Genomic DNA, 19,998 nt, shown 5'->3' on the forward strand with positions numbered 1-19,998 from the left:
TGTATTTTCCAGGAAAAAAAGCACATCGTCGGCATATGCTGTGATCCGATGCTCCTGTCCACCGAGGGTGTATCCCGTTAAATTCCCGTTGCGTCTGACTGTCCCAGAAATGGTTCTCGGGAGAGGGGTGTTATCACATTCTAACTATACTATGCTTTAACACTGTTAGAACATATTGGGAAGTCTTAATATTTTGATGTGAGCAGAGTTAAATCCCTGCTCTCAAAAGACAGTCCCAGATATCAATTGATAGGCTCACTTTGGAAGCATTGAGAAAAGCGTAGCTAAGTGATTCCACAAGGAATACCCTGAGGGTATGAACCCTGACTGCACATTTAGTTTTTTAAAGATGACTGAATTTGGCTATTTCAAGTCATCATACTTCTTTAATACAGGAATAAATGTCTACGTTAATTTACAACTGCTCTGTTTTTACTACTTCGGTAGACAATCAAGACAGAATGTAATTTTATTAATAAACATATCTCATAGGACATATTTTGCAGTCCTAACAACATAATCACGTACTTTCTTTTTCCTAACGGTATTATATTATAATTTTATTTTTGTTTATTCTTGTCAAACATATGTTGGATTTTCATTTTATGGCCTAACAATTCAATATGAAATGTATTCATTCTGTTGTCATATACTGTAAGCAGCAGACTGATATATTGCACTTTTGACCTTCCCACAGGTCCCTGAAGCACTGGGCTCACTTTAAATGGGGTGAACTTCAGATTTAACTAGTGTGAAAGGTTCATTTATTGTATCAGTACCTGGGGAATAACACAAGGCCATATTCACCTTGTGCAACTATGTAAGGATACATATAAAATGCAAACACACCTAGATCTCTATGCTCTGTTGTAAGCATAAACCATTTCTAGTCTTGCTGATTTGCTATTGAATGTAACAGCTGGAAAAAAACATTCATATATATTTATATGCAGAGGCTGAGACATTTTAGTACATTTACTGTATATGAATTCATTAAGTTTACATGTAACATTCAATTTCTGCAAACTTTTGTTTTAGTTGCATTTACTGAGGTTTTGTAATCATTTCAGATTAGACTGCAGGGGCCATTATCAGAGGATACTTGCCCAACATGGCATTATTGAGAAACTCTCAATTAAAAGATTTAAATAAATGTAGTAGCTATACAAAGAAAATATGCACATCATTTGCTTGTCATGTTTTGTTTTGGGTATATGGAATCCCGTCTTGCAAATACCGCAGATCTAGCTTTTTCAAGCCCTCTCCTTCTTCCCCAGGATATACTTTCTTTGATTGTCCAATCACATACTTCTCAATGAGCTTTATAAATGAGAATTATTAGCAAGGTATGTGCTCTGAGCAAATGCTTGCCACAGAGCAAATCTACCAGAAAGTAACATGACTGGCTGTCTGATTGACAACCAAGGAGGTACAACAAGGGATGTTTATGAAAGTGCTAATTACTATTAAAATTGTCACTTTTGTAAAAAAAAAAGTGCTTTATGTGCTTGTAGTGTTGCTTCAAACCCAGTTCATCACTACACTTTGTTTCCTTGATCATGGAATGTTATTATTTTTATGCTCTTTTATTTTGAACATGTTAGTGAATAAGATCCTAGACTAACAAGCTAAGTTCTGTTCATTGTAGACAGGGCGTTGGCCGTACATTCCTATGCATTGGCACCCTTTTTTTGTATGGCAGTGATAATCTGTTGGTACTTTGTTTACCTTTCCCCCATATCCTATATACTGCAGGAATGTGTGTGTCTCTCTACCCCCACTATTTCCTTTAAGAACTATGTGTTAGTACCCTATTGGATGATCCAATAAGGGGCGTTTATAATTCTCATTTCTTATACTAATGTTTGAGACAAATAAATTGTAGTCATTTTGAATTAGCATCGTGTCTGTGTCATTCAATTGGGCTTCCCTGTATTATAGCGATTGATAAATTATTATAAGTCCATGACAAATTAAGCCTTTTTCTATATAAAGGATTCTTCACCAAATTAACAGCTTGGAGGCATTCGCCCGCAATCATCAAGGAGACAGTGTTATTTGCTTGTGAGTAAACAGAATTTATTTTCTGTGTGTTTCTCAACTTTTAGGATGTATTCTGTCTCCCTGTTGGTTTTGAACTTGTGAATATTGTATATTATGGTGATGTATTCAAGTATTGAGACTACCAGTGTGTCGGTCTGTAATGTAGAGACAGTATTATCTGCAATTTCATTCTGTATGGTTTATATATATCCTGACGAAAGCTTGAGGGGATCAAGCTGAAACGTTGATACCTTTGATGTTTTAGTGAAGAAAATAAAAGTTAATTTTTATCAAGTCCCTGGAGTGCTATCTTTGAAACTTTCTTTGTATTTTGGCTGACAAGCACCGGGCATTGGACAACTGATCAGGTAGAGTACAAGATCATTTGTTTTTTATATATATATATATATATATATATATATATGTTGAGGTGTAATGAGACTCTCACAGCGTGCAGTGGTTGTAGTCACTGTAGAGTGTGTATAGTTATTCTTTATAATTCTTTATAATTAGAGAGTCACACACTTGAACTTGGTAAAGTGTGGATAGAATCTTTGGAGAGAGAATTCTTTTTTCCCCCTATTATTTTGTCAATCTTTATTTTGGAAGTGCAAGTGAGTACAAAGAAGCGTGCAGTGCCACAACAACGTCTGCATGCAATTCAACTATTGACATATGATATCATTGGTATGGCATACTGTATATAACATTTGCACAATTTTTAATCTAAAAGAGATTACAAGAGTATGAAAGTGGACGATCTAAGTCAAGCATTTCTAGCTAGTGATCAGAAGTACTTTCCATCCATTCTAAGCATGACTGAATAGGAATGTGCTTGGGTAGCTGGTGAGAATATAAAATAAGGAATATATATCAAAAAAAGTGTAACAGGGAAATAACACCTTTGATGACCTCAGATAATGGGTGCATATAATACATGAAAAATAAACATAAAACATTTGCTCCATGTGAGTCTGGAGTCCAAAGGAAGTATGATTTCCAGTCCCTGATGCTAACAGAGTGCTCAGCCTATGCCCACCAAGCAGCGCTGCTTTTCCTGAGGATTTGTGGTGTACCAGAGAGTATAACAAGGCTGGTGAAGCAAATTTTGTCCAGACATTAGTATGAGGAACAAAAACAAAATCAAAGAGTAAAGGTGTCTACCCCTATAGAAAGAGCTCTTGTGGTTTTGTATGCTTTCCTGTTCGGGATGTTGGTGTGTCTACGCTATGTGTTGGAAGGCCATCATGCCTAAGTACGTTGTCTTCATAGGCCATTACAGTTTGTGGGAAAGTGTCACCAATCACCCTGGATCAGAGTAGCAAGACAACTAGACTAGTATAGGAGATCATCCTATAATTAAGTGCTCATGCATCTATATCACCCCCACCCCCCTTTTATTTTATGTTTTTAAAAAATGTATCTCTGGTTTCTACACTGTCCTTTTTAAATATAGAGTATAAGATTTATATGATTATTGTATTATAATCCTTTTGAGTCTGAGGGCGTGATAATTGTAATTTCATCTATGAGCCCATTCTGTTAACCTAAGTGATTGGACTAGAAATATTTTGTGTATGTATGATGAGCTTGGAATGATTAATACTGAGACAATTGTCCCTTTACTTTGATAGAGATAAAGTCTGTCTTTTGGACTAGTAATTATATGTTAACACTTCACATCTTTCACCGTGTGATTCTAACTGTGTTTAATGTAATTGTTCTACATTCAGAAGGAGGCAGACATATATATATAAGGCCATAATTATGTTTGCTTGCTCACAGGATTTTTGCATTATCTGTATACACAAATTGTTTTATATAACATTGAATATGGGACAAGGGGAAAGTAACTCTGCTACATTAAAATGCAAATTAAATAATAAGGGTAATCCCGTGCCCAAACCAAGGGAAACACCTAAAGCTTTTGTAGAAAGGATAGCTGGTAATTATAACTGTGACCTTTTTGTGGACAATTTGGCAGGGTATACTAAGGGACTAAAAAGTTGTAATTCTTTCACAAGAGAGAGTAGTTTTGCAGGAGCCTACCTTTGTATAATAGAGCATCTATGCTTAGGAAAAAGGCATAAATGGCCATGTTATGGATCCAATCCTGCATGGGGTAAGGGTTATGTGAAGAATTGTGTCAGAGTGTGGAATATTCTAGCCCCATACTGGCAGGGGGGTGAAAAAAAGCAGCAGACACTAGCTTGTATGTGAGTGTTAGCACCTTTTTTTGATTTATTGGGTAATAAATATTTCAGAACTTTGTACTTTTCAAGTATGCCCTAATGGTTTCTAAATATATTCTTCAGACTGGTACTTTCTTTGCTATACACCAGGATTATAGGGGGTACCTTGCGTCACTCTAGGTCTTTAGGGATTATTATATTTTTTTCCTCTAACAGGTTGGATCTTTTTATTTGATAGTCAAGGCATGTTTATTGCATTCTTAAAAGTCCATACAGTTTCTTCTTAATCACTGGAACTCATTGCATGGCACATTCTTTTTTTTTTTTTCAAATTTTATTTTTTCGCATAATTTTGAAGATTAACCCCTTAAGGACACATGACATGTGTGACATGTCATGATTCATTTTTATTCCAGAAGTTTGGTCCTTAAGGGGTTAAACAAGTATTAAACAGTAATAGTTGTTTCATCACAAGATACATCAAAATATGAATATTACATACAAAGCTACATAAAAAGACATAAAACATAAAAAAAGATATCGGGTCAGCCATCGGGATCTGGGGGTTGGACGGAGTCAGTGTCACTTCTTTAAAATAATCATTTAGAGCTAGAGCCACTTTCGGAATGTTATTATCCGTGTTTTATCTTACAAATGCATCTATGCCAGGGTTATTAATTTAAATAAGTTATAGATAGTTTATTCTTTGTAGTAATCAAACCATTTCCCCCAAATCTTATTGTTGGAACTGATATTGTTATCCTTAAAATATACCGCATTTTCTCACAAGTCAACCTCAAGTAAATCGCCGCATGGGAACAGGACCTGGGACCACCAGAAGACCTGAATGACTGGGCCGAAATCTGGGAAGCGACAAACTCCCTAACGGTCTGCGTCACACATAAGGAACAGGCATATAAGACGATGCTACGCTGGTACCTGACACCACACAGACTCTACAAAATGTGCCAAAAACCCGATGATGAATGTTGGAAAATGTGCGGAGCCACTGGATCCTACCTCCACTGCTGGTGAACATGTCCCAAACTCAAACCGCTTTGGGGCAAAGTAAACAATCTCATTGAAACAATCCTAGACAAGCCGGTCACTGCACAACCGTGGACCATGCTTCTCAACAAACCGCAAGACTCCCTGACCAGGAGCGAAAATAAACTGGCAGCCCGGATCAACCTCGCAGCGCGGAGAGCGATAGCGGAACTATGGGCCGATCCAAAAATTGCTACGACCTCCACCATCATACGCAAAATCAAGGAAACCCGGGACCTGGACGAACTCACGGCACAAATAAACGACACGTACAAAGCGTGCCCTCCCACATGGGACCCCTGGGATATGAACCATGTGAAACTGAACGAGGACCCGACGAATTAACGGACCACAGGAAGTAATAGCAGCCATATCCGACAACACCCCGAGCCACGTGAATACCGCACACGAACGTCACCACCAACAAAGCGGTTAAGCACCATCTAGGAGGAGCACTGTCACTATACTGCACCCATCCTCTCCCTCCCCTGCCCCCCCTGCTAAAATACACCCCCCTCCCCCTTTTTTTATCTCCTTTCTCCCCTTCTTCTCCTAACCCATCCTGTAGGGGTTCTGCCCGCGCGGGCGGGGAGCAACCGCCCACTGCCAAGCCACCATACCAGAAACACCAGACGGACCTTCAAGCGCGACCCCGCACACCTACCCAATCCCCTCCCTCCCCAGCCACCCAACCAGACACCCCTGTGCCCTCCCCTTGACTCGAACCCCTCCTCCGACTCACAGACCCTGAGTTAAGACAGAAGTTCAACACAGCACAACACGGGAAAAGTGACTGATAGGAGAGGTAACTGGGAACAAACTACCAAATAGATCACACACGCACGACCGCCACAACAGTTAAGCGCAACATAAACTCTCTGAACTAGGCGATGACACCCTTACTCCCGGGACGCCTCCTGCATCATAACCCAATACAAAAGGGAATTTCAAACTGCAGAACTTCTCAACACAAACAATCCAACAGCACGTTACACAAAAGGGTACCCTACACCCCTCCATTTATTTCTGTACCCCACCCCACACCCAAGGTTACACAAGTTGAATGTTGAAATGAAGGTAATATGTCTTTCCAGACAATTGATATTAACTGCATCTGCTGACAAATGTCTAAGGCACGCATCTGTGATGCAGTAACAATGTACATTCTGCAAACACTGTGCCACAAGCTTTAACTCCCTGCTTTCAATTCTGTACCCCCACCTCATGAAACAACAAAAACCTTTCAAAATAAAGAATTTACAAAAAAAAAATATATACCGCCTTTTCCATTAAACCTTGATATTGAATCTGGGTTTTGATCTCTGTTATAGAGGGAGATATATTCTGTTTCCATGTTATAGCAATGCACAGTTTGACAGCCATCAAGACATGTATAGTCAAATATTGAGATAATTTATCAATTTTTGGGAAGTCTAAATGGAATAAGAATCTTTCTGGAGATAGCGTAATATAAATCAATAGCGTAGTTTAAATCAATAAAAAGTTTAGATAATCCAATTTAAGAATATCTAATCCTGTACAGTCCCACCACACATGTTTGAATGAGCCACATTCACTATTACAACACCAACAGATATTTGAGGAGTTAGCTTGGAATTTACATATTTTCGTAGGGACCAAATACCATCTATGGAAAAGTTTAAGGTATGATTCCTGTACATTTATACAATGGATCGTTTTCCTTAAAGTTTCAAATACTTTTGACCAATCCTGAAATGAAAAAGATTTATTTAATTTGGTTTCCCATCTAGAGATCATATTGTATTTTACTTCTTGGTTTAAACTTCTTGGTTTAATACCTCCAAAGATCTTCTAAATGCTGAAGATTTATTTTTAACCCCTCCAAAAAGGATCTTGTCAAAAGGCGAGTCTTTAATTTTGAGCAAAAAATAATTTCTTTATTGGTATTATAGATTGATAAGGGTGTGGAAGATAATTAAATTATCAATAGGTAGTTTTTTGAAAAGTTTTTTTATCTATCCAGAAAAGATCAAAAGGGTCAAAGGTATTACATAAACTCTTTTCATATAAATACCAAGCTTTCAGCTTTGAATTGTTATTTCCCCATTCTAAATAGTGTGACAACTATATACTATGTAGAATATATTCGGAAAGGATAGACCTCCTTCTGCTAATCTAGCTGACACCTCCTTCTGCTAATCTAGCTGACATAACTTTAAGAGTAATCCTAGGGTTTTTGTTGCCCCAAACATAAGATACAAATAGACCATGAAACAATTGAAGTATTTTCTTTGGGACTCTAGGTGGAATAGTACGAAGTAGATATTCTAATTTTGGAAGTAGATATGCTCTAATGATGTTTATTCTTCCAAGCCAAGATATTTGTAATTTAGACCATTTTAAAATTCTCTAAAGAGTATGGTATAATTATCAGTGGTCCATTCTTCAATATTAAAATTTATATTTATTCCCAAATAACATAAAGAATTGGACCATTTAAATTTACAGTTATTATTCAGGTTTCTTATTAATGAGCTTGGTAGATTATCATGCAGAGCTTGTGTTTTTGCATATTGATCTTATAGTTAGAAAATCTACTACATTCTGGGTTTGTTAAAGTCAGAATTATATCATGAGCGAACATAGTTATTTTTTGTTTCTGATTACCCAAGTTCACCCCAGTTATGTTATGATGCTGTCTTATATATACTGCCAATGGCTCAATAGAAAGAACATAAAGAAGGGGTGCCAATGGGCACCCCTGTCGGGTTCCATTTTTAATAGAAAACCAAACAGAATCTAAACCATTACCATAAATTTTCGCTATAGGAAAAGAATATAAAGACATTGTTAGATCCTTAAAATATCCCTCAATCCCAAATGCGGAAAGTGTACCTGACAAAAATTTCCAATTTACTCTGTCGAATGCCTTTTCGGCATTGACTGCTATAAAAACTGTAGAGATAGATTGTTTTGCCGACTTCTATCATCATGTTCAAAATTTTACGGATATTATCACTAGCTGAACTTCCTTTTATAAAGCCGGATTGATCTGAGTGGATTAGATCTGTAATTATCTGGGTCAATCTATCTGCTAGAATTTTTGAAAATATTTTTATATCAAGATTAATGAGGGGAATCGGACGGTAGTTGGATATGTAGTGTGGATCTTTCCCGGGTTTTGGGATTGGGGAGATCGTAGCCTTCAGCATTTCAAAGGAAAAACTATTGGTGGTTGTTAGATCTAAGAAAGTTTTTATTAATAGAGGGGTTATTATTGTCTCAAAGGATTTGTACAAATAAGCAGTAAATCCATCTGGACCAGGTGCTTTCCCATTACTAAGCTTGGCAATTATTTTCTTTATTTCCTCTGCTTCAATAGGTTTATTTAAATTTAGTAATTTATCAGGGTTTAATTTTGGAAGATTAAGCTTTGAGAAAAAGTCTTTTAAATCATTTTCAGAGAAACTATTTTCTTTTAAGTTATATAGTGAGGCATAGTATCTTGCAAAAGCCTCACTTATATTATGAGGAGATAAACACATTTTTTCTCCATCTATAATTTTTTTTATTGTAAATTTCCGCTGGTCTGGTTTGAGTTTTTTTGACATAGACTTCCCTTTATTATTGGTACTGTACCATCTTTGGTTCAGGGATATAATTGAATTTTTTATTTTTTTTCCCAAGATTTTATTTGACCTTGGAGGGTGTTAATTTGTGTAGCTAAAAGGGAATTTTGATTTACTTTATTGCTATGCTCAAGTTTAGACAATTGTATATAAAGGTCTGCTAAATGTGCACCTCTACTCTAGTTCTAGCACCCAACTTAATTAAATAACTTTTTTAACTTTTCCAATCTTTTCAAAGAGTTTCCTATAGAATGTTTGTGAAAATACGTTAGGAGCGTATAGATTGACCAGAGTATAAATAATATCATTCAATTTACATATAAGTATTAAAAATCTTCATAATCTTCCTAATGGATCTTTTTCTATATAAATCTGTTCAAATTTAAGTTTAGATGAACAAATAATGGCGGCTCCTCTTTTTTTTTTAATCTAATATGTTAGCATTCATAATATATGTGTTTTTCTTGGACAAAACACAAATCGATTTTATCCTCTAACAACATTCTATAAAGAAGACCTCTTTTTACTGGAGAATTCAAACCCTGTGCATTTATAGATGCAATTTTAATTGACATTGTTACTCATATTTACTAATTCCCTTCCAAAGTTGGCTCTAAAATTTTCAATGAGACTCGTCCATCCCCGTTCTCGATAGCTAATCCCTCACATACTACACAAACAATTATGCATGGCACATTCTTTAACCACACTGTTTAATGACCACTCTCTCTTAAAATGATGAGATAAAATTGTTGACTTTTTTTTTTTGTGGATTGTCATTTAAATTTTTCTATCTTCTATATAGATGACAATATCAGGGAATTACACTTTTCTTGTGCTGTAACATGCTGTGAGTTTTATCTCCCGATGTATTCAGATTTAGGTATTCCAGAAAGATCAGTCTCCTTCCATTCCCATATGAAAAAGACATCATCAATATATCTTTTGTAAAAGATATTTTTTTTTCAAACATGTTCATTTCAGATTTGATAATTCCCCCAATGGCTCATAAAGAGTCTAGCAAAGCTATGTAGGGGGAACAGTCCCTATTCTGCTCTGTGTCAGTGTGTATCAGGGTCCCTGAGGACAGGTGTCAATCCATATCTGCCAAGTGACACTATGTAGGGGGAACAGTCCCTATTCTGCTCTGTGTCAGTGTGTATCAGGGATCCTTAGGATAGGTGTCAATCCATATCTGCCAAGTGACACCATGTAGGGGAAACAGTCCCTATTCTGCTCTGTGTCAGTGTGTATCAGGGATCCTTAGGATAGGTGTCAATCCATATCTGCCAAGTGACCCTATGTAGGGGGAACAGTCCCTATTCTGCTCTGTGTCAGTGTGTATCAGGGATCCTTAGGATAGGTGTCAATCCATATCTGCAAAGTGACCCTATGTAGGGGGAACAGTCCCTATTCTGCTCTGTGTCAGTGTGTATCAGGGTCCCTGAGGACAGGTGTCAATCCCTATCTGCCAAGTGACCCTGTGTAGGGGGAACAGTCCCTATTCTGCTCTGTGTCAGTGTGTATCAGGGTCTCTGAGCACAGGTGTCAATCCATATCTTCCAAGTGACCCTATGTAGGGGGAACAGTCCCTATTCTGCTCTGTGTCAGTGTGTATCAGGGATCCTTAGGATAGGTGCCAATCCATATCTGCCAAGTGACCCTATGTAGGGGGAACAGTCCCTATTCTGCTCTGTGTCAGTGTGTATCAGGGATCCTTAGGATAGGTGTCAATCCATATCTGCCAAGTGACACTATGTAGGGGGAACAGTCCCTATTCTGCTCTTTGTCAGTGTGTATCAGGGATCCTTAGGATAGGTGTCAATCCATATCTGCCAAGTGACCCTATGTAGGAGGAACAGTCCCTATTCTGCTCTGTGTCAGTGTGTATCAGGGTCCCTGAGGACAGGTGTCAATCCATATCTGCCAAGTGACCCTATGTAGGGGGAACAGTCCCTATTCTGCTCTGTGTCAGTGTGTATCAGGGATCCTTAGGATAGGTGTCAATCCATATCTGCCAAGTGACCCTATGTAGGGGGAACAGTCCCTATTCTGCTCAGTGTCAGTGTGTATCAGGGTCCCTGAGGACAGGTGTCAATCCATGTCTGCCAAGTGACCCTATGTAGGGGGAACAGTCCCTATTTTGCTCTGTGTCAGTGTGTATCAGGGATCCTTAGGATAGGTGTCAATCCATATCTGCCAAGTTACCCTATGTAGGGGGAACAGTCCCTATTCTGCTCTGTGTCAGTGTGTATCAGGGTCTCTGAGGACAGATGTTAATCCCTATGTCAAGGTGTCAATATGTTATATTTCAGGTGTCAATCCATATCCATTGTGATTTAGAAATGTTAGGTGATTTATGCCCTTTATGGATTAAAACTAGAGTCTGCATCAACTGTGTAATTTTCCATGGGAGTTTTGCCATGGATCCCCCTCCGGCATGCCACAGTCCAGGTGTTAGTCCCCTTGAAACAACTTTTCCATCACTATTATGGCCAGAAAGAGTCCCTGTGGGTTTTAAAATTCTCCTGCCCATTGAAGTCTATGGCGGTTCGCCCGGTTCGCCGGTTCGCGAACGTTTGCGGAAGTTCGCGTTCGCCATTCGCGAACCGAACATTTTGTGTTCGCGACATCACTATTAAACATCTTGAAGCCAAAAATATTGATATGGAAGATAAAGTTCTTCGAAAAAAATATTAGAATCAGAGGTATCTCGGAGGAATATAGAAAAGACAAATTAGAGACATTTCTAATTGATTTATGTTCTTCACTAATTCCCTCGCATAATCTGGGTCAATTTCCCTTCAAACGTTGTCATCGTTTGCCAAAACCTAAAGGTGTTGCTGAGCATTTACCGAGAGAAGTGATAGAACAATTCTCATCTTACTACATTAAAAATCTAATTACACAAGCTGCAAGAAAGTAACTAACAAAACTGGAAATATATAAAGAGTTGAAAATATTTGCAGAAATATCATATGCAACCAGACAAGCAAGAAGAAATTTCCAGGACTCCACAAGAATATTGAGAGAAACCACATAACCTACCGATGGGGATTTCCAGTATCCCTGATCATCCAGTATGATAACTCCTCTCTGGTGTTTAAAGATCCCTCCAACAGAAGCTGGTGAACATTTTCTTTGTAAAGAAAATGATAAACAAGGAAGATCACTGAAGCAATAAATAAGAAAAGGAAGAGAAAGAAGTTCCTGAGCATCAAAGCTCAATTATAGAGGGTAGGGAGAGAGAGAGAGAGAGAGAGAGAGAGAGAGAGAGAGAGAGGACGAGACGGAATTGGCCTTAAAGGAACTATGGGAAAGTGCTCTATTTTTTAAAATATTTTTTTTTCTCACTAGAGGGATAACAAAAAAATTAAGACACTAAATAACAATTAGAGATTGACACTCCTGTAAAGGATGACCAATGAGGCAAATACATATAGCAAGACTCAAGTAAGTAAAAGGAAATTACATGACAAAGGGTATTATTTGATTTTAGGGGCACTTACTTAATAGCCACAAACAATAAAAGATTAATTTTAAAAAAGTCGATAGTTTGAATACAAGGTCTTAAGATAGATAAGTAGTAAATAGGGAAGGAGCAGAAAATGCTTTATCTAGCAACTAAGGACTATACACATTTTTTTTCTTTTCACTAGAGAGATAAGAGAAAGACACCAAATAGCAATTAGAGATTGACATGATCAGTAAAGTATGTCCACAGAGGTAAACATATATAGCAAAGAAGTATACAAGTATATAAAAGAAAGTCACATGATATAGGGTATTATATGATTTTAGGGGTACTTACTTAATAGTTACAAACAATAAAAGATTAATGAAATAAATTCATTCGTTTTGAGACAAGGTCTTAAGTTTGATAAGTAGCAAACAGGGTATAGGAGATAAAATAAATACCACAGGCAAAAAGTGACCTAATTTAGCAACTGTGGACTACACCTTTATTATATATTTATTTAATATTAATTTATTTGTTTTTTTCTTCTCTTCCTCTCCTTTCTCTCTCCTCTTATCTCTATGTTTTTACAAAATCCCTGCATAGGTGTGGGAAAATAGAGGAGAAAAGATAATGAGCTAAATCTCTTTATACAATATGCGAAAAGCTGGAAAGAGAAATAAGATAGTCCATCACTTTCTCTCCCCCTCCCAGGTTCTTCCTCCTGGTAGGCATCATAGGAATTACTGTACTGATCTGGAATGAAAGTTGTACGAATGTTGAGTATTTTCCACAGCACAGGATAATCTACCTGGTCTGTCGAGGAAAGTATGGAAGTTTTCAAGACGCAGGGAAGGGGGTTGAGTTGGACAGGAAAAGTAGCAGGGGTATGAAAAGGGGACGCATAAATCTCACATGGTATAACAATGACATTGACATTTCTCTCAATTAAAACAAAGGGACTTAATTCCCCACAGAAAAGAGGTTGTTTATATAATCTAAAATTGAAAATCTTGTAAAGGGTTCTCTCTAAATAGGAGTACCTTCCTACCCTTCTTTTAAATGTATTATGAGGGGGCTATCTATTCAAATGGGCTCCCTAATTAAAAAAAAGCAAAAGTAAGAATTTGCAACAACTTTATATAAGACTGATAAAAACTGAGAGAGAGAATAACTTTAATGATAAGCTACTATCGAACTTAAAGACAATTAGACAACAAATAAAAGATAAGATATTAGAAAATATTAATAAAAACATCCAATGTTTAAAACAGAAGTGGTTTTACAGCAACAACATAAGTAGGAAATCTTAAACAAATAAATTAAAACATAAATGCAGGACAAAAATAATTTTAAAAATTGTTGCAGATAATCAAACACATTTGTCACCACAAAGTATTTCTAATGCCTTTAGAGATTATTATTCTGATTTGTATAATCTTGCTTTAAATAAAAAATCTAATCAACAAATGAATTCATACTCTCAATAATTAAACTCCCAAAAATAACTAAAGTAGAGTTAGATAATCTGAACAGACCAATATCTTTGAGTGAGATTAATGAGGTAATTGATACTCTGAAGCCAAACAAAGCTTCTGGGCCTGATGACTTTACGTCCATATTTTATCGTAAATTCCAGACAGTTGCTACCCCACTGTTATTGCGGGTATTTTCTATACTTCCAAAACAGGATCAACTACCAGAGGAATATCTCACTAAAACCTCTAATTACAGGCCCATATCTTTGATAAATTTAGATGTCAAGATCCACTCAAAGGTCCTATCAAATCAACTTAAAGAGATAATACCATCCTTAATTCATAGAGATCAGACAGGGTTTGTCAGGAATAGTGGGGCGGTCAATAACATTCGCAGATTTCTTAACCGAATTCACAGAATTAATACTAAAAAAAAAATCAAAGCAGCCTTTTTGGCACTGGATGCCGAAAAGGCCTTTGATAGGTTGAACTGGCAATTTACAGATTTAGTTTTACAAAAATTTGGACTAAATGCAATTTTAGAGATAGTGTTATGATCCTATATACAAATCTAACAGCAAAGGTTATTGGCCCGTCTATGGAATCAAAATACTTTCATATTAAAAATGGGACAAGGCAGGCATGCCCATTAGCTTCCTTGCTCTATATTCTAGCTATTGAGCCCTTAGCGGCTTTAATCAGAAAAAAATAAATATTGCAGGGAATTTTGGTCGGCCAAGTAGAACATAAGACTATTTTATTTGCAGACGATGCCCTTCTGACCCTGACAAACCCCCTTGAGTCGATACCAGCTGTGATGAAACTGATAAAGGAGTATGGTGAATTTTCTAATCTAAAATTAAATATAACTAAAACGCAGATCTTGACATATGGTGTACATAGTTTAGAAATGGTTCAGCTCAAATCTATGTATTAGTTTAACTGGGACTGTAGAACTATTGACTACTTGTGAGTAAATATCACTCATTCTCTAGACGACTTGATTAACACTAACTATTTATGTCTTCTAGATGAATTTAGAAAAATTTTTATGAATTATATATTGAATTATCCTGGTTAGGTAAAATAAAATCAACTAGAGCGTTCTTTCTACCAAAGATGATGTATTTGCTTAGAACAATCCCAGTTGGAGTGAGTTATAAAATTTTGAGGTTTTTTTAAACTGCCATTTATATGGTCAAACAAGAAATCTAGAATCTCTCAGAAAATCCTTAAAAAATCTGGGAAAAATAGAGGCCTGGGATTTCCAGATGTATTTGATATGTATGAAGCTTGTATGCTAGCCTACTTTTTAGCTTGGGATAAAAATACTAATGATATCAATTTATGGAAGGGAATTGAAATTCAAGACTTTAAAACAGATATACTTTATGATTTTTTCTGGATAGATAATAGATGTCTACTAGACAAAATTACAATGAATCCAATTACTAAAGCGACATTGACCATGGTTAAAAACATAAGAAAAACTATTTAATCTAATTAATATATTAGCTTTATCCTCCCCCATAGAATTACTAGAAATTAATGTAAATTACTCTAATGGTAATTTAATCCCTTTTCAATTATTGCAATATAATTGTTCACGAATCTGAGAGTTAAAAACTACTGAGATACAAAACAAATTATAGGACATAACGATACTACTGACTTCCTAGGTATTTACAATCATTTGAAGAGAATATCTCCTTCACTTAAATTTCTTAGCATCTCTGAAACTTTTACCAAAGAGCCTACGATAATAAAATGGGAACTTGACCTAAAAAATTATTTGAAATTCAATCTTGGAAACAGAGTCTTGTCTTGCAGAGTGGGCTAAACATTAAATTTGATCAAGCTTTATTATAAAGTTCTATACAGGTGGTATATGGTTCCAACACAATCGGGGAAGGAAGGGGGGAAGTAATAACACAACTAGGGTCCCCAGGGGCTATGATCTACTTAGTCTAGATTTACCTTAATAAGGGGGGTGGCTGCCTCAAAGCAGCTGTACTCTAGGATAGATAGGTCTGGATAACGTAATTTTGCTCCAGCTTTATGTATTATTTATAGGAATATATACCTACACCCTAGTGGTGTTATTACTTCTCCCCTTCCTTCCCCAGTACTGCCTTTGTGCTCTGTCTCTGTGCTGTTGGGAATTACCCATTAGGACTAGATCACTTTATTTATTTTTAAGCATTTTGTTTTACCCTTGCATCTAACATTGGGTTTAGATAAATGCTCTATATGAAGTAATATGTAAACCAATCAATTGTGAGATATTAGTACTTAGGGAATCCTAAGGATTATACTTTGCCCATTCAGCACCAGTATCGTGATTGGAGTTAACCTCAGGACTTTTCCTGGATAAACCACAGAATCTACCTCAGTATTGTGGGTATTGATAAAATTTATTTCAGTTGCTCTTTTTCTATCTCTATCAGCTGTGCAACTAATTATAGCTACACTAGGACTATTTCACATTGATTTATGTTTAGGTATTTTGTTTTTACTCCTGCATCTACTATTGAGTTTACACAAATCTTATATATGAAGTAATACTTAAACCAATAAATTGAGAACTACTAGCACCTAGGGCCTCCTTAGGGTTAAACTTAACCCATTCAGCACCAGTATCGGTTTTGGAGTTATCTTCAGGACTTTTCCTGTATAAACCACAGTATCTACCTCAGTATTGTGGGGATTGATAGAATTTACTTCAGTTAATTAATTTATTTTTCCTCTATCTCCTCCAGCTTTGCAACAAATTATAGCCACAGGATTTTCCTACATAAACAAGAGTTTTTTAATTACATCTACTTACTCAATTTAACACCCAAGAGCTTGAGTACTTTCCAACAGGATTTCCTTGTAGACCTGTGGCTAGTGTAGAGGTGGATTGATTTGAATGTGTAGTGCTTCTCCCTTCTAATACTATATCCAGTTAACTTGAATTTGATATCTCGTTGGTTTTGATACATACCAATCTGGGATATAGCTAAAATGTAATTTTAGCAGCTCACACTGTTTCCATTTGTTACTACAATTGACACTGAGCTGTGCAGGTTTCCCCTCCTTTTTAATTGGTTGTGATTATCACTTTTTACTTGTTGTTGCACTTATTTTGTATGTCAATTTATAATAAAGTTTATTACCTATAAGATGATCTTTTAATCTAGAGGTAATTCCGGTGGGGTACAGCTCCTCCATTTTTCTGGGGAGCCGTCTGACCTCATTAATTGTATTCTTTGTCTATTTGTATAATTGAGGTTAAGCCCCTATTACCTCTGTAGCCTACCCTTGGCAACAGAGTAAGTTTCCTTACATCTGTGGCCAAAAGGAGTGTTTTCTTTTTTTGTTAAATAAATTATCAATACTCAATGGAGAAAGAATACTATTTAACAAACAACCAATGGAATTTATATCTAAAAATATGGGACAAATGGCAAACATCTTCTTATGCTAATAGAGTTGGGTAATCCTAACAAGATTATCATAGTGGAAAGCCAAACAGAGAATATCTTTTAAGATAAAATGTACACCTACAATATAGCCCTCCTTCCCTCACCCCTCCCGCGTCAGTAAGAATAAAATATGTAGTATAAATGCCAATAGCATTATATGTAGGTAGAATTATAAAATATACAATGTATTATTGTTATTCTTAAAATCAATGTTGTAAAGTCTTATTATTCTATTTGTTTAACATTAATATTTCAATAAAGAATATAAAATAAAAATAAATGAAAACTTCTTCTGAGTGAGTTTTGAGGACTAATGAAAAGTAGATTTACACATGGTGAAACATTTGTTTAATCCAAATCAGGGGTCCTCAAACTCTAGCCCCCCAGATGTTGCTGAACTACAACTCCCATGATTCTTTGAATTACATAGATAGCCAGAGAATCATGGGAGTTGTAGTTCAGCAACATCTGGGGGAGGGGCAGACTTTGAGGACCCCTTATCCAAATCAATGTGTCCCAGAAAATATTTTTTTTTTTAGGTGATTCAGATTTGGTTAACGTGGTGTTTTGTTCCCAATGAATTTCGTCTATGTTATTGTTTTGTGAAAAATTATTCCTACTAACTAAAAACTCACATAAACTGGACAGTCAGTGTACTGCTAATCACTGATATTAAAAAATATACAGAAAATGGGACACAGCTGGATATCTAAAACAAAAATTAACAAATAATAGTGCAACACTGTTGGAGGAGGTTTGCAGTGCCCCACTTTATATGGAACTCACAGACTCCAGATGAAAAGAACGCATTGAGGTTGCCTTCCCCCCAGGGGAGGTCTGGTTTCTCAGTCAGAATGGTGCTTTTGGATCCAAATCAGGAATCCGGCAGGTAGGTAAAAAATGATTTATTACAAATAAATTGAATAAAATAAATATTTTAAAATTTATGGTATATCACCGGTCTTACGCGTTTCGTTTCTATGGACACTTCCTCAGGGACCACCTTTTATACAATCATAAAAACATGAAAAATATGTCTAACAATTTCATGTACTACCCTTCCCTTTCAATCAACTTTTTAAATAGGGTTCTTCCTGATTCTTTTTGGTGTGTTCATAGGTGTTGTCTTCTAATTTGCCAATCACTGAAGCTTGTTTCTCCTTCACACCGCTGATCATAATCTTCTCAATCTCCATTGTGTATACCTCCATGTGGCTGCTATACTTCCGGCTTGCGTTCCGTTTCATGTGTTCCAAATGTTCACAAAACTTTATTGTCCATGTAATCACAGAGCAATCTCGGAATAGTTTAATATCTATTGGAGAGAGGAAGTTACTCAATAGCCAACAGTATTTTTGTTTTTTTTGATCAGAGTAAATACCAAAGTTATACTTAATCTATTGTGTGTATTTTTTGGTATTTTTTACTTTTTTTTATCAAAGTGACCCCTTATGGCAAAGGGGTCCAAGGGGTGTTGCACTATTATTTGTTATTTTTTGTTTTAGATATCCAGCTGTATCCCATTTTCTGTATATTTTTCTATCTGTGTGAGGTCACCATCAGGGAAGGGACCTTGGGAAACTGTACTACTAAGTTAAGTAGTTTTTTTTTCCATATACTGTCACTTTGGGGTGTATTGGACACGTTTTGTGTTTTGTACTGCTAACCACTGCCTGATGAATATGCAGACAAGTCATCAATGAATATGAATATGCAGATAAGTCATCAATTACCTACAACTGCATAAGTACCATGCGTTGGTGAGTAAAGTACGATCAAGGCATTCTTTACAAAACTCTAAGCATCTTTTAAAAGTGTGAGTTTGCTACCTCTCTTACATATTTTACTTGGTATTAGACATACCATACAATAACAGACAAGTGCTGTAGCTGGATGGCAAAAACTTAATTTAAATTCATGAAATATACTTTTTCGGGTCTAGAAATTGTATGTTGCTGGGAAAAAATAACTTTAATATAGAGTTCATGTTCAGATGCTTATAGAGTTTACAACTTAAGGGTTATATAATGAAGTACTTGTTAATCGCAGTAAAACTAACATGAGATAGAGTCCTGGAAGAAGCATACCTGATTGAGTAAAAAATGCAGACTGTTAGTGCCAAATGCGAAGAAACAAAACTATAATTAACTTTAAAGTTAACTTTTAAAACTATCAATTACGATGCCATTCTGCTACTGAAATAGTGTATAAAAAGATACTATTTTTTTGAGGAATAAGTTGAATTCCAATAGGTAGCCTAATTGAAAATATTGTCTGCATTCTGGAAACAAGTGAATCACTGATGACATTTGAATATACAGTTATAAGATCTCATGAAATAATTAGAAAAATCTATTTATTTACCTCCGTCTATATTTAACCTCTAATCACCACTTATTATTTTTCATATATTAAAGTAATAGTTCTGCTCTTGAAATTGGTATAACAACAAGTCACAGTGCCACTCATCCAATTAATTATCTGGATGGCATAATTTCAGCAACATTAAAATGGGGAGATTGTTATAAATTAAAACAGATCTGCTGAACATTTTGTGATATGTTTTTTTATTTATCATTTTCACACTTCATTCTTATAATGTCACAAATCCCATTGCATTTGATCAATCAGTACTATTTTTTTATTTTATTCTTTATTTTTGCTGGGCACAATATAACAAGAAGGCCTGCACTGTCATGACAG

Source organism: Pelobates fuscus, chromosome 4 (assembly GCF_036172605.1).
Source record: "Pelobates fuscus isolate aPelFus1 chromosome 4, aPelFus1.pri, whole genome shotgun sequence".
In the NCBI taxonomy this organism is placed as follows: Eukaryota; Metazoa; Chordata; class Amphibia; order Anura; family Pelobatidae; genus Pelobates; species Pelobates fuscus.